The sequence below is a fragment of the Calliphora vicina genome, chromosome 5 (assembly GCF_958450345.1).
Source record: "Calliphora vicina chromosome 5, idCalVici1.1, whole genome shotgun sequence".
NCBI classification, from domain to species: Eukaryota; Metazoa; Arthropoda; class Insecta; order Diptera; family Calliphoridae; genus Calliphora; species Calliphora vicina.
The window spans coordinates 107,250,455-107,265,553 of NC_088784.1; the positions used below are offsets into that span (position 1 = coordinate 107,250,455).

At 27.9% G+C, this 15,099-nt stretch overlaps 1 long non-coding RNA gene across 1 annotated transcript; it reads left to right on the forward strand.

Annotated features, from left to right (window-relative positions):
• The first annotated feature begins 3,640 nt into the window (after positions 1-3,640).
• On the forward strand, positions 3,641-5,124 carry LOC135960301 (uncharacterized). The gene is made up of 3 exons (XR_010576572.1): positions 3,641-3,713; positions 3,797-3,886; positions 4,965-5,124. It is a non-coding gene; the product is annotated as an uncharacterized LOC135960301 (long non-coding RNA).
• The last annotated feature ends 9,975 nt before the right edge of the window (positions 5,125-15,099 follow it).

Consider the following 15,099-nt stretch of genomic DNA (forward strand, 5'->3'; position numbering starts at 1 on the left):
ATTAAGATACCTATATAAATTAAACAGTTATGACTGCTAAAGTCCAATTTCGGGAGGACATTTGTATTATGGCTAGGTGAAACTCAACAAGTGATACTAAGTCGACCGGTGTACTTTAAGATGGTTACAAACATCTGAACAAACGCATAATACCCTCCCTGCTGTGGCGGTGTAGGGTATGGCAATCTTATGATAGACCTTTCCAACTACATACAGTGGTTGACAAAACAATGAAACTTTTTCAAATATTTCATTAGCTGCCTAAAATCTGAAATAATTTTTTAAAAACATTTTTGTAGTACTTTATTTGTATACTTTTATTAACTTAATTTAACAAAAAACAAAGGACATAATTAATTAAATTCTAAAAATGAGAAAACAAAATTAAAAGATTTCTTTATTACGGCAAAACCATGGAAACTTAGGTATAACAAATATGGTCTAAACTTTGCAATAACTCAATATTTTGTTGGGTATCCCTTATTTTTTATAACTGCTACACATCGACGGTGCATTGAACCAATTAAAGAGTCAATGGTCTCCTTTGAAATATTTTGCCATTCCCTTATAACCGCCTCCGATAAATCTTCCTTCCTGGTGTAATTTTGAGTCCATATTTTACGATCTACAATTTCCCATAGATTTTCTATGGATTGAGATCTGGCGATTGAGCAGGCCACTTCAAAACACGTACCTCGTTGGATTGTAACCACTCGGTTACAACCCTAGAAGTTTGTTTCGGGTCGTTGTCGTGTTGGAATCTCCAAACTAGGGGCATATTTTTCTCAGCGTATGGATACATAACATCGTTTAATATGGTTCTGTATCCTATACCTGTCATGGTATCTTTTATAATATGAATTGCCCTGAAAAACATCCCCATACCATAATATTGCCACCGCCATACTTTACAGCCTTATTTGTGTACTTTGGATCTAATCTTTTTCCCTTTGGTCGTCTTACAAATGTTCTCCCATCACTGCCTCTTAAATTGTATTTGGATTCGTCGGAAAAGAGGACAGTATTCCATTTCTGTATCGATCAGTTTAAATGATCCCTGGCAAATTGTGACGATAGCAACCAAGACCAGTCTCATTTGCCCTGCGACTAACTTTTCGGGTACTTATTTTTAATTTTAGGCTATTAACAACCTCTCGAGGAGTTATTTTTTGGGAATTTCTTGAACTCTCTCGCTATTAAATTATCTTGTCTAGGAGTAGTCTTACGAGGTATTCCATCTAAATGTTGAGTTTTTACAGAACCGGTCTCACGAAATTTCTTTATAATTTTTGAAACTGCTGATTTGTTTATTAAATATTTGTCACAGATACTTTTTTGTTTTAAACCAGCTTTAAAATCGTTAATTATTTTATTTTTTAAGTCTTCACAAATCTTAACATTAGCCATTTTCGTTAAATTTGAAAAAAAGCAATTATGCGAAATACTTAGAAAAAGAAATTGTGAAAAATTCTTTCTTTCTTCTTTCTTGCAGAAGTTTAAAAGTTTCCATTGTTTTGTCAGTAACGAAATAGTGAATATTTTTGATTTTCTTCCCTTTTTTCAGAATATAATTAATTATGTTGTTTGTTTTTCAGTTAATTTATATAAATAAAGCAATACAAGTAAAATACTAAAAAAAAAAAATTATTTTAAAAAAATATTTTAAATTTTGGGCTACATATGGAATATTTTGAAAAGTTTCCATTGTTTTGTCAGCCACTGTATGTATATAACGCCATATTAGTTCTGATGGGTTAAAATGGGGAAAAATATTTTTTTTCACCCAAACAACTTTTTTTTACCAAAAAATATTTTTTTAAACATTTTTTTTCAACGAAAATTCTTTTTAATCTTTAACTTAAAGTATACTTTGGTGAAGGATATATTAGATTCGTCACAGCCGAATATAGTTCTGTTTCTTGTTTATTGGTTATATTCTCTTAGATTTAAATATTTACTCTTAATTGAAAGGTCAACACTGCTACTTTCAACAGGCATATCAGATCGCAAACCCAGTTCAAAAGTGACACAACTCAAAATCAATTTTTCGGGTTTATATGCTTAAACTATGCACAATACACTTGTTTATCTATAAACAAATACCAGTGTATTTTGTTGTTGTTAACTTTTGCTAAAACAATAGTTATGAGTTTCATTATGTTTCAATTGGTATATAATTTTTTGGCGATTTCTGACAAATTAAAATTTTGAGTTGTGTCACTTTTGAACTTGGTGTGCTATAGTCTGTTGACTCATATCAAAAAATTGAACAAGCTGAGTCATTTAGTTTGTGTTTGACATTAATTGATAGCAGACTACCACGTGACATGAGGAGAAATTGGAAAAAGTGAATTTTGTTTACTCACTAAGCATTATTTTTTTCGGAAAAAAGCATGACTCATACCTAGCAAGGCTAAAATTGATAAATACTATGGGAACTCTCCACTATCAATTTCAATGGTAAAAAAGTGGTTTACTGAATTTCATTGTGGCCGTAAAGCACGAAAGCTGCAGAACGTTTTGGACTCCCAGTTGAGGTCTCTACGGCCGAAACAATTGGCCTAATGGAAATTGAGAGTGCGAGAGAGATTGTGGAAGCCATAGGCATCTCTCATGGATCAGTGGTTTCAAAACATGAAGAATTCTCTAGACGGAATAAGATTTAACTCAAACGATGAAATCATCTCACAAAAAATACATATTTTGATGACAAATCTTATTTTTTGGAAGGCATAAACAATTTGGAGAAACTTTGGACAAAGTGCATCAAAGGAGACTATGTTGAAAAATAAAATTATTTTTTATCCAAAAATCTGTGTTTCATTCAAATAGGCACGGACTTTTTGACCCACCATAGTAGATCTTGAAAATGCATTTTATTTGATACAGGTTCCAGGTTCATTTTTTAATACCTTTTCAAAAAAGAAAGCAGAAAAAAGGCAACTTTTTTTGCAGATACCAAAACTCCATAAGATAGTTCAAAGGTAGCTTTACAAAAACATTCGTTTTCGAAATGGTTTCTCAATTTTTTTTTAACTTTACATTAAATGTAGCTACATACTCAATCTAGTTTATTAGTTTAATTAAATTGTTTATATAAAATTAATATGCAAAAATTTAATTAATGTTATGCTTTAATATAAACACATTTTATTATTGTATTATAATAAATAATAAAATTTAGCACTTTTTTATGGAACGTCCTTGGTTTATATTGTAATAGTTCAGTGACTTTCTATTGTAATGCAAACATTAGATAATTCTACAGATTTGAAAAGTTTAATGGAAAAAAATTAATTGCCTATATGACAACAAATAGTTTGTTTATAAGTATAAAAATTTAAAACAATACAGCTTATAGTTTAACACAAAATTTTATAAATACATGGCAAAATTTTGAAGATTAAAAAAATCTAGCTGCTAAACTTGTAGCTAAACATATTTGAAAATGTTCAATAATTTTTTATACTACAAGTCAGTCGTATCACCAAGTGGCGCCAAAATTTTTATTAATAGTTTTTGAAATGTTTGAGTTTTTTTCTAATATTTTAAAAAATATATATTTGGACTTTGATAATTTGTCATTTGCCACACAAGAAAGCTAATTCTAAATAATTTTGTCTTTTGAAAACAAAATGACCTCCAAAATGCCGGCGTCATAACATTACCACTCATAGATACAAACATATGAGTACAAACATGTGGATATGTAAGTATGTATTGTATATAAAAGTACCTGAAATATTTTGGCCTAAAAGTCATATATATTTTTTTTTTTTAATTTCTGTTCAAACAGCATTGACATCACCTTCCTCGTGAGCTTTAAATTGGTCTACTCTCCACGCTTTGTTAGCCAAGCATCAGGAACCACTTCCGGCTAAATACGGTTAAAGTCACCATATACATTTATGAGTATTTTAATTATACCCTTCAGCTTCGTGAGAAGGGTATATATAAGTTTGTCATTCCGTTTGTAATTTCTACATTTTTCATTTCCGACCCTATAAAGTATATATATTCTGGATCCTTATAGATAGCGGAGTCGATTAAGCCATGTCCGTCTGTCTGTCTGTCTGTCTGTCTGTCTGTCTGTCTGTCTGTCTGTCTGTCTGTCCGTCTGTCTGTCTGTCTGTTGAAATCAATTTTCTGAAGGCCCCAGATATCTCCGGGATCCAAATCTTCAACAATTCTGTCAGACATACTTTCGAGAATTTTGCTATTTAAAATCAGCAAAATCCGTCCATAAATAACGGAGATATGAGCAAAAATCCGAGACAACCTCTGAAAATTTCATCAAAAAACACAATGTATTGCATGCTTTGACAAAAAAACAACAAAACGTATGCTTGGGTGTGCAAGATTTGTGTATTTGGTTTTTTTTTTGTTTTTTGTTTCTTTTGGCGTTGTTGTTGTTTTTTATACAACTAAACGTTTGTTTGGTTGTGTGTTGGTTTTTTTGACAAAAAAGCAACAAAACGTATGTTTTTGGATGTGCATGCTTTGCGTATTTTGTTTTTTTTGTGTTTTGTTTCTTTTGGCGTTGTTGTTGTTTTTTATACAACTAAACGTTTGTTTGGTTGTGTGTTGGTTTTTTTGACAAAAAATCAACAAATCGTATGTTTGAATGTGCATGCTTTGCGTATTTTGTTTCTTCTGGCGTTGTTGTTGTTTTTTATACAATTAAACGTATGTTTGGATGTGTGTTGGTTTCATTGCCTTGCGTATTTTGTTTTTTTCTTTTGGCGTTTTGTTTCGTTTGGCGTTGTTGTTGTTTTTTGTGTTCTTGATAAATTTAGGATGCTGTACGCTGAAAGTGGGCAATGTACATACATATATACTAATTATAAAAAATAATAATGCATCCACAACAAAGGTGAAGGGTATATAAGATTCGGCATAGCCGAATATAGCACTCTTACTTGTTTTATTTAGAATTCTGTTCATTTTTTTATTATTATTTTTAGGTGATTAATAATTTCATATTCTCAATGTGCGCTTGGTCGCCTTTTGGCTTAATTATGGTAGAAAAAAAGCACTAAATATCAACAAATAGATACAGATACAATTAAAGTGGACAGAATACAGATGACGATTTGCATGAAAATGTATTGAATATGAGTTTATATGTATTTAATAAAGTTTTATTAAATTTGAATTTATAATTATGAAAATCCATTCGTTAAACCCCCCCTCCCTCAAACAAAATATAAAAATGCTTGTAATGTGAAATGTTTTAGCAGACTAAATTATTATTTTGCATAAATAAATATTTTAAAATGTTATTTTATGAATGACTGGCTGGGTGGCTACTGAAATGATCTTAAAAGTGACAACTGAATATGCAACATCATCATCAGCTTTACAATTTGCCTTAGATGCTATGCATATGGTAAAACAATTTATTGTACTTTAGATTATCTTGATAATTAATTGCAATTAAAATGTAATAATTCATAATTAATTACCATTGGTATAGGAGTTGACAGTGTGAATTAATAATTTTCTACCAACTTCATTAATTATGCAATACGCCCATTAGATTAAAAATATGTTTGCTTTTAAAAAAAAAAAACCTTTTAAGAACTCAGCTAGAAATCTGGCTATAAAAATAGTTTAGCAATGAATAAAGAAACCTCACACACATTGTTTATATAAATAAAATTAAATTAAAGTAGTTCACAAATTTATTATCTAGGTTACCAAGAGATTTTTATTTAATTAAGACCGTAGGGCATGTGAATTGTTAAAATTTGATTTTTAAGCCCTAGTTTTTAACATGAAAACTAAACCGAATTTATTGTCAAATGATTCGGTTGCACAGTTAGAGTTTTTCGGTTCTATTAACAGAACCAAACTTTTGTTACCATTTCTAAAATTTCGTAGACACCATAGCAGAACAAGCAAGGTACAATTATTAGAAAGTACGTTCTCAATTATACATTCCCTATAACGTCAAACAAAAGAAAATTAGAAAAAAACAAAACGAAATGTCTAAGACAAAAAAAAATAATTAAACAAATTTTTGTGTATTTACTTTTTTTCCTAAAATATTCAATTCAAATAAAATTTTTTCCAAATAAATATTTGTTAGTTTTAATATAACGTGCAAAACATTGAGAAAACAAAATAAAAAGTGATTAGAGTAAATGCGTTATTTGAAATTGTAGGGGTAAATATTGAAAACTCTCCCTAATAATTGTACCTGGTTGGTTCTACCATGGTAGACACAACCATAAAATTCGATCACTGAGCCAGAAACATTCGAATGGCAACAAATTCGGTTGCTATTACGAATCTATTTTCTCTGTGTAGTAAAATTATTTAGGCATTCTTTAATCATTTGTGAGCTTAATTATCATTCAACAAAAATCTATCATGAGAAGATGCCGAATTTTTCGGACTTTTTACCTAAAATCTGATCTTTGAAAATGTTTCACGAATGCATCAGGAGTTATTAGCTAACAATTTTTCTAATTTCTCCAATTTTAAGTATTTATGTATACAATATTAAATTTAAGCCGATTTTTTCATATTATTGCTGCCTTTTTCTGCTCTCTTTTTCGAAAAATGCTTAAAAGTAAGCCTTTGCACCTGGACATATTAAGTATCAAAATAAAGGCGTCTTCAATTTCTATTGCAATAAATATGGACTAAAAAATACATACATTCTAAAATTTGACAACTTAAAAGTTCAAATATTTATAAAAATATTTGTAAATGTCAATAAAATTCGATTTGGGAAAAAAGGAACTCGATATTAATGCATGTTTTTATCTGAATTGGTTTAAGTTATAGAGTACTTATGTACATATTTCTGTAATACTGAAATTTTAAGTTATAGAGTATTTATGTATTTCTGAGATCTTATTCACTATTGTTTTTATAAAAATATAAAATTTTTCTTTCAAATTAAGCATATTTTTAATACTCAAAGGTTCGAAAGAATTAATTCTTAATTCAGTTTTAAAAATCATATTGAATTTTCTTAACAATTCCATTAAATCATTCAGTACGAATTAATTCGTTGTCTTAATTTTTCAGTACTCCAAACATTTTGAATTAATTGCTTTGAGAATTAATTCATTATTCAATTAATTCCTAATTCAAGATTTCTTTAATTCAAATTCATTACAAAATAGCTTAATATAATATAAATATTTTAATTCAAATTTAAATAGATTTGAATTAAAATATATAGAATGAATTATGAATTAATTCCTTTATGAATTGATTCAACAATGAATGAATTCTATTCCAATAAAAGCTTATGAATGAAGCTAGTATAATTAATTTTTCGTGAATTAATTGCTGAAATTATTTAATTCTGAATTAAGATTTCAGTGGTTTAATCTTAAATTGATTCGAAGCTCTGATTGAGAGTTAATAGGTTACATTCAAGTTTGAATTTAAACCGAATTTTTCATATTAATGTAACACTCACTCTGAAGCTAATTTTCTGGCAAAATATGTTGCCCTTTTTCTGCTCTATGTAAATTTACTGGACATAAAGAGCATAATAAACAAAGAAAAACATTATAAAATTTGAGGTAAACATTATTTAAATTCAAATATTTATAAATTTTCCAAAATATTGAAGTATTTCCAAAAATGTATATACATATATCTTTGGATAGGTCTTTAAAATAAATTTTACTTGATACCAAATTTCGTTATGAAAGTTTTTTTTTAATTTTTGGATCATTTGCAATGTCGTCGAGATCAGACTTTACATAAAGTAATCTTTAAAAATCAACGCAAAATTCTGATATACTTAAATTTAGAAAAGTTTCAAAGTTTTGTAACATAAAAATTGCTTCAAATGGATGTTGCATCTATCATCATACACGCTCTAAATACAAGAGAGACCAGCTCTTACTTAACGATCTGACTGTGGTATCGCCTTGTTTGTTATCTGAATGCAAAAAGATGGATTAGTAAAATTGAGTATTGACATATTGTGTCAGTCTCACTGAGTGGTGAGATCCTCACAAAACGGTATCATATCGATTCTACTTATTCATCAAAGTACCACGTAAACCAACCAATATGATTGAAATAAATGACAACATGATAAAATGATAATGATGACTCTTAATCTAAAAATGATAATGTTTGAATACATTTAGAAACATTCTGATCGTCAAATGTTGAATCTTTGTTTTCATAAAATTTGGACTAAATTATTATATTAAAGGGATTGATATATACACAATTTAAAATCGTGGAAATCCTTTTTTATGTTGAATTTTTTTACAAAATTTCGAAATAGTTCTGAAATATGGCATTCTAGCCAGGACAATATTATGTTCAAAATTAAATTCGAACTTATGTTCGAAAAATTTTAAATAATCTTTATGCATACGCCTGATGGCAAAGAAATTTTATGTTCGAAAATTCGTATAAAATTCGACAAATTTTTAAACCTGTTAAAATAATCTCTAAGTCTTGAGCATTCTTAAAAAATAATTTCAGTTTTTTTGAGGCCATTTTCTTACATTTTCCTATTTCGAACTTAAATATTTTGAAAAACTAAAATCTAAATTTTCATGAATTTTAAGACATTCTTAATGAAGTTTCAGATTTGTTCAAAAATTCGAAATATTCAAAGTGCTCTAAAAAGAAGAAAATAAGTTAATAGTAAAACAATTTAAATAAAACTATTATTTAAATGCTCTCAAATTTAGAAAATACTTTTGAATTAAATCAAACAAAACCGAACCGAAAATATAATTACTCTAATGTAATATTAATTTCCAAAAAAATAATCATTTTAATTTTATGTTTCAGCTGAATTGAAAATTATTTTATGAGAGTATTGTAAAAAAGCCGTAAAATACTGGATGCTTAGACACTTTACAATAAAATAAAACTTTTTTGATTTTATTTATTATATTCAAAATTTGCCTTTAAAATTTTGTAACATAATAAATTATTTTTATTATTAAAGTTTCGTACTTTGCCCTAATCCGTTGCCGAATATTCGTTCGGACTCTCATAATTTATTTTTCATCCTGGTTATATTTAATTTGTTTACATATCTACCATTTTGTTATTTTCAATATTTTTTATTTAAATGAATTAATTTTTATTGTACTTATATTCTTTGCCTCAATAGAATTTTATTAAATAGTTTAGTACATATTAAACACTATTGGTACTTTTCAGAAAATCATTTGTCCCTTTAACATTCACAAACTAAGTAAAAGGACCTGGGCCTTCTTTGTCCTGATTTTCTTTATATATTTTTGAGTATAGTTTTATAATTTTTATTTTATATATAAACAAATCTTACCCTTCTAAAGGTTGTCATGTTTGATTTTTTTATTTTATAATTCACCATTAATAATTTCACTTTATATTAGATATTTTTATTGTTGTTATATTATAATAAAGATGCCCTTTAATTGAGCAACTCTTTTAGTATTCCAATAATTTATAGTATATTTTTTTATTATTAAATCCTTTCATTAATATTCTCTATTATTTTTTTTTTTTAAATTCTGATGATATTCAAGAATACAATCAAATTAACAACCACTTTGTTTAAAAGGCAAAACTAGAATGGCTCTAAACTGTGACCTGTCAACCATATTTATGTAAAAGCCACAAAAATGTTAAAACTCCCAATAATAAAAATGGTAGAGAAGAAGCGCGATTCACGTTAAAACCTAAAAAAACAAAAACATTAAAAATAACACGCACTGATGAGAAACGAAGCTTTGTTTGGTGGAAAAGCCATCATCATCGTCATCTGTACACACTGAGCTATGAGTTCAAAGCATGTTGTTTATAATATTTGTTGTTTTTTTTCATAATTTGTTAACAAAATTTAGGGAGAATTTAAAAATTCAGTTAATTATTTCATAATCTAGCTTAGGTGGGTGGACTGAATGAAATTCATAAAAATTCTGGAGAAATGCTGTGTGTTGCTAGTGAGGATTTTTGAAAGGAGTGTCTTCTTTGAGATTATGACTTTAATCTTTAGTTACGAGTATGTATTTGAGCGTATCCCACTAGCTGGGTGTAGTAGAGTGAATAATTGTGATAATGTGTTTGTTGTGCGTTCGTTTGTTTTGATTCCTTTGAAAGTTATTTGAAATATTTGACCGTGACCATGAATTTGTAGCAAGTTGAAAAGATTTTTATTTTGATCATCTTTGTTTGACATTTTGTTTTCGGTGACATAATATCTTTACGGTTTGTTGAAGTTTGGTGGAAAATTATTACAATGATTTTAGTTTTATTTGCTAATGAATAGAACACGAAAATATGTACATACATACTAACAAAAAAGAAACTGTCATGTCGTAAAGTACAATAAGTGATGAACAGGTGTATAATTTTATAGATTAAATGACAGAGAATAATTTTATTAATTATTTTTGTAATTGAAATAATAAATTGTACAATTTTATTATTTAACTTGTGATCATTATTTAATAACGGAACTTTTAAGTCCTGAAGACATATGTATTAATTATTATAAAAATCAGATGGTACCTTAATCGAATTACGCAAAATACAATATTCCTCTGAAATTATGTATAAAATTATATTTTTCCTTTTCCTTTCTTGATTATGGTTTTTGAAATAATTACCTATGTAATTTGTTTAGTGAAAATCTGTATATTTTTGAATATATCTCCTTTTAAAAAAAAATTTAAATGTGTACAAAATCTAATTGACTTTTTCGTCTACACCATGACACATCAATATAAGGTACACTCATTAGAAAACAAATTCTCAATTATACAATTCTTGTAACGTCAAACAAAAGAAAATATGAACAAATATCAAAAGCAAAGTTTGACGTTATAGGGGTAAATATTGAAAAATTACTTTAAATTTATATATTTTGGTCAAGTGCCAAGTGCAACCAATATCCATGAATTTCAGAATTCAATTGATAAAGATAAACGTGCAGCATACGTTTAGAAAATGCACAATAATGTTAGATCTGAAAAGCAGATGGTCTGGATAGATGAGACCAGTTTTAATTTAATTTGTCGTAGAACATAATGAAAAACCATAGATTTGGACTACAAACTATAGAATATCATCCATGTCACTTGCTCATCACCGCTACAAACATTTCATCTGCACACTCCCTCGCACACAAATGAAAATGACCATCATATTGTAAATATGTACTCGTACTCAAAGTTCTTTAAGAAAATGAACGAACCATCAGGTGTGGATAATGAATCAAGATTTTAATTGTATCTATTTGTTACTGTATTGTTCTTTCTAAACATAGTCGTGGTAACAATGACTGAAAACTTAAATTAAAAGGTCATTGTACATATAATAAGACACATTTTTTTTATATAGTGTTAATATTTAAATAGTACAAATCGCTTTTTTTTTTTGTTTGCTAATATTTCCCACCTAACAAATTTGAAAGTAGTTTATAGGGAATTTCTCTTTCACGATTTCTTTACCATTAGAAATGTTTTTAATGAGATTTGAAAATTTTACTTCAATCCAAACCATTTTAAACTGATAATGGTTTTTAGGTGTAATTATGAAATATATATGAATTTAATAGGTTGTTCACATACACTAGATTTTAAACAAGTACCCATGACTTTAAGATACAAATTTAAAATATTTATTGGTGAAAAATTTTTTTTCTAATATTTTTGATTGATTTTAAGATTGAAAATATTTTTTGGAGAAACAAATTAACAAAAAATTAATTTTTTATTCAGAAATAAATTTTTTTATTCAAAAAAAAATATGGTTGAATAAAAATGTATGGTAAAATAAATGTTTTTGATTAACAAAAAATCGGGCTCGATTTTGATCGATTATAGGTAAGAATTCTATGCTTTATATACGCCGTAAAAAAGGTCTTTGAAATATCGTTAGATATCCATATTGTCAATATTAATGACTTAGTAATTAAGATATCGATAAAAAAAATAGGTACAAAATCGAGATAGTCGTGATAGTCGCCATTTGTCTGCCGATTATCTCGATTTTACATTGGACAACCAAAAACATGCAAATTTTTTTCCTATTCGAAAAACATTACTGGTTTTTATTTAATTTAGTATTCCATTCCACGGAATGGAAAAAGTCCGGGAAATTAGTAAGACTTGTATATGAGATTTAGCATAGTCGAATATCGAGGGAATATATTTAAAATCCGCTATCTTAGAAACCACAAGTTTTCGGAAGTGCAAAAAAGCTGTTTAATTCATAAGGTATATTAAATTATTTGTTCTACAAAATAAGTATACATAGAATTTATTTTAAAATAAATAAAACTAATAAAGGCATAGAGAATTATAATTAGAGACGGAATACTCCGTTTTATCAAACAAAAATACAAAACATCATGTCTGATACAACAACAAAATACATGGACTAACCCGTATTTAATTGTTGCAAGAGTTAGGTTTTTGACCAGACTTAAGGTACAAATATTTACTCAAAAAAACGTAACCACTTTTTTTTAGCACAAATTTGTTTGACGTGTTTACTCTTAGTGTTCTGTAAGATCAAACATCATCAAATAAAATAAAACTAAATATTTGTTTTGAATTGACTTAAGTAAAAGAAGTTTTTGACAAAAAATAAAAGAATTAAAACATATTTAATTTAGCGGTTACGTCTTTTTCGTCAAATATTTGACATGTGTGATTGTAAATTGGTTTTCATGTTTGACTTCATTCAATTCTAGCATGAGTTAATCATATTATTTAATGGTAATAACAAATACATATTTATATTTTATAAATTACAAACAATTAATATTGGAAAATAATGGTTTTAAGTTTAATAAAGCTTTTCAAGATTTTGTCTGTTCAATCTTTTAAATTAATACATTTATTTTGAGGTATTCAGCCCAATCATGATTAAAAAATCCGCTGGAGTTTTTATATAGTTAAATGTAAATATTGTAAAACTCAATTCCTCGATGAAAGTAGTAAATTAACTTTCATTTGAGATTTTCATCATTAAACAAAATTATTTTTTCTTCTTTATTATTTTATTAATGCATATTTGGTTACTATTTTCTTTCCAAATTGATCTGTTCAATAACAAAAAACTATTACGAATTATTACAAATTTTCACACAAAAATTTTAAATTTGTATTGAAAAACTGGAAAATTTATAAACAATTTGTGATAAATTATTATATTATCAGTGATAATACGTAATAGTTTTTTGTTATTGAACAGACCAATTGTATTTATTCTATTCAAAATACTTGTATACAAGACTAATTTTCATTATAAATAATAATAATATTGAATTTTAAATATATCGCTCATTTGCTGCAACAACGTCATCACTTAAAATTCGGGTGTTTTGAACTGAGTATAACAAAATATGCGCCGTTCTTTAGTATATCATATAGTTTTACCAGTTTTAAAAAAAGTAAATTATTTTTTGTATGAGATTTTTTTTTGTTGTAAACGTCAAAGTTAAAATTCGTGTTTTCTCGTATATTTGACAAGTAAAAATTTGAGTTAAATACAGATTAGAAAGATATTAATATCTACTATTTAAATCAGGTGTTATTTCTGAAATCGCATGATTTGTTGAAAATTTATTTAAGAAATACTAAAATGTCATTAAACATTCAAAGCCGTTTTTCTCGAAACGACTTTTTTGAATTATGACGTTGTTGCAGCAAATGAGCGATATGTAAATCTCCCACAAAGATTCAAACCCATCTAACAAATATAAACAATTCATTTAGTTTCCTTAGTAAAATTAGATCGAATTTTAAATTTCATTAAATTTGTAATAGGTAATATAATTTTTTTACAGAAATTATTTTATTGTTATTGTAATGTATTCCATACTGATTGTATTAACTGTTTAGGGTTGTTGATCTTTAACTTCCAAAGTATTGTTGCTGCATTGAGTCGCATTCACATTCAGTTTACTAAAACATTTTGTTAAATGTACCGAATTGTTTGAGGAATGTATAGTCAATCTGTTTGCAACCCAAGGCCAACATATGTAGTATGAATATTTTTTGATCAGACTGAAAGCGGGCCAACAAGTCTACCATGTAGGGAACATATTGGGACAAAAATGACAGTTTCTGTGGGCGAATTGCTATAGAACTTCTCATTGCCTTTCATACCTCGAGCACATCAGTTATCCCTTCTTTTGCATTCCGCTGTTCCTCTTGTTGACCAGTTGAAAACACTAGTTCATTAATTATAGTTGACTTTTTCTTATAGCCTTAATCTCTAAAATCTACTTGATCTTGCATTATTTCCAGATTTTTATTCAAACTTTTAACGGCCAATGTTTGGTTTTGGATTTATTTTACTGAAATATTTATCAAAAGCATGACATTTATACAAGGTAATATTTTGGACGCTATAGTGCAATAGTTGTAAAATGTATTCCATGCGTTTCTGTATGATATTTACAGAACCGCTTGAGATCGCGGTGTAAATGTTTGACATCATGGCACATATCTGGGAAAGACCTGCCAATCAATAATATAGTAATTGTTAATTTGTTTTGTTTACATTCAAAAAATATAACTTACATTGGACGAAATGTTATACAAGATACAACCCTTGAGTGTTTGGGTAGCAGTAACTGTGAAATTGTGAATCCAGCCTCCAAAATCCAGTGTCATATTGTTAACAAATGTAAAGACGTTTCAGATATTTTAAGAATTTTTATCACAAACAATATTTTTTTTTTATTTTATAAATAAATACGAACAGCTGATCAGCATTCTTGTTCTAGGCATATTCTGCACTCACTTGAAATTGATGACACAAATGTGAAAAATACAATTGTATAAATATCAACACCATTCGTAATTCAGCTCTGGGTGGAGGAAGAACTCGCGCGTCATTGCCATTATCGTTTAAGGGCAATCAGGCCGTCCTTTTTTCGCTGCCTTCGAGGGATTGCGTTTCACTCGCATTGGTTGATGGTTGGCGTCGTCTAACTGTACCGCGTTACGGTTCTTCGAAGTTTTCACATTAACCACATGCATTCGTTTTGGTTATAATTTATAACCTATAATTTGTCGTGGTGGAGTACCAAACAAAACTCAATTTGGAACACTGGTGGAGTACCAAACAAAACTCATATTGGATTTTGGTGGA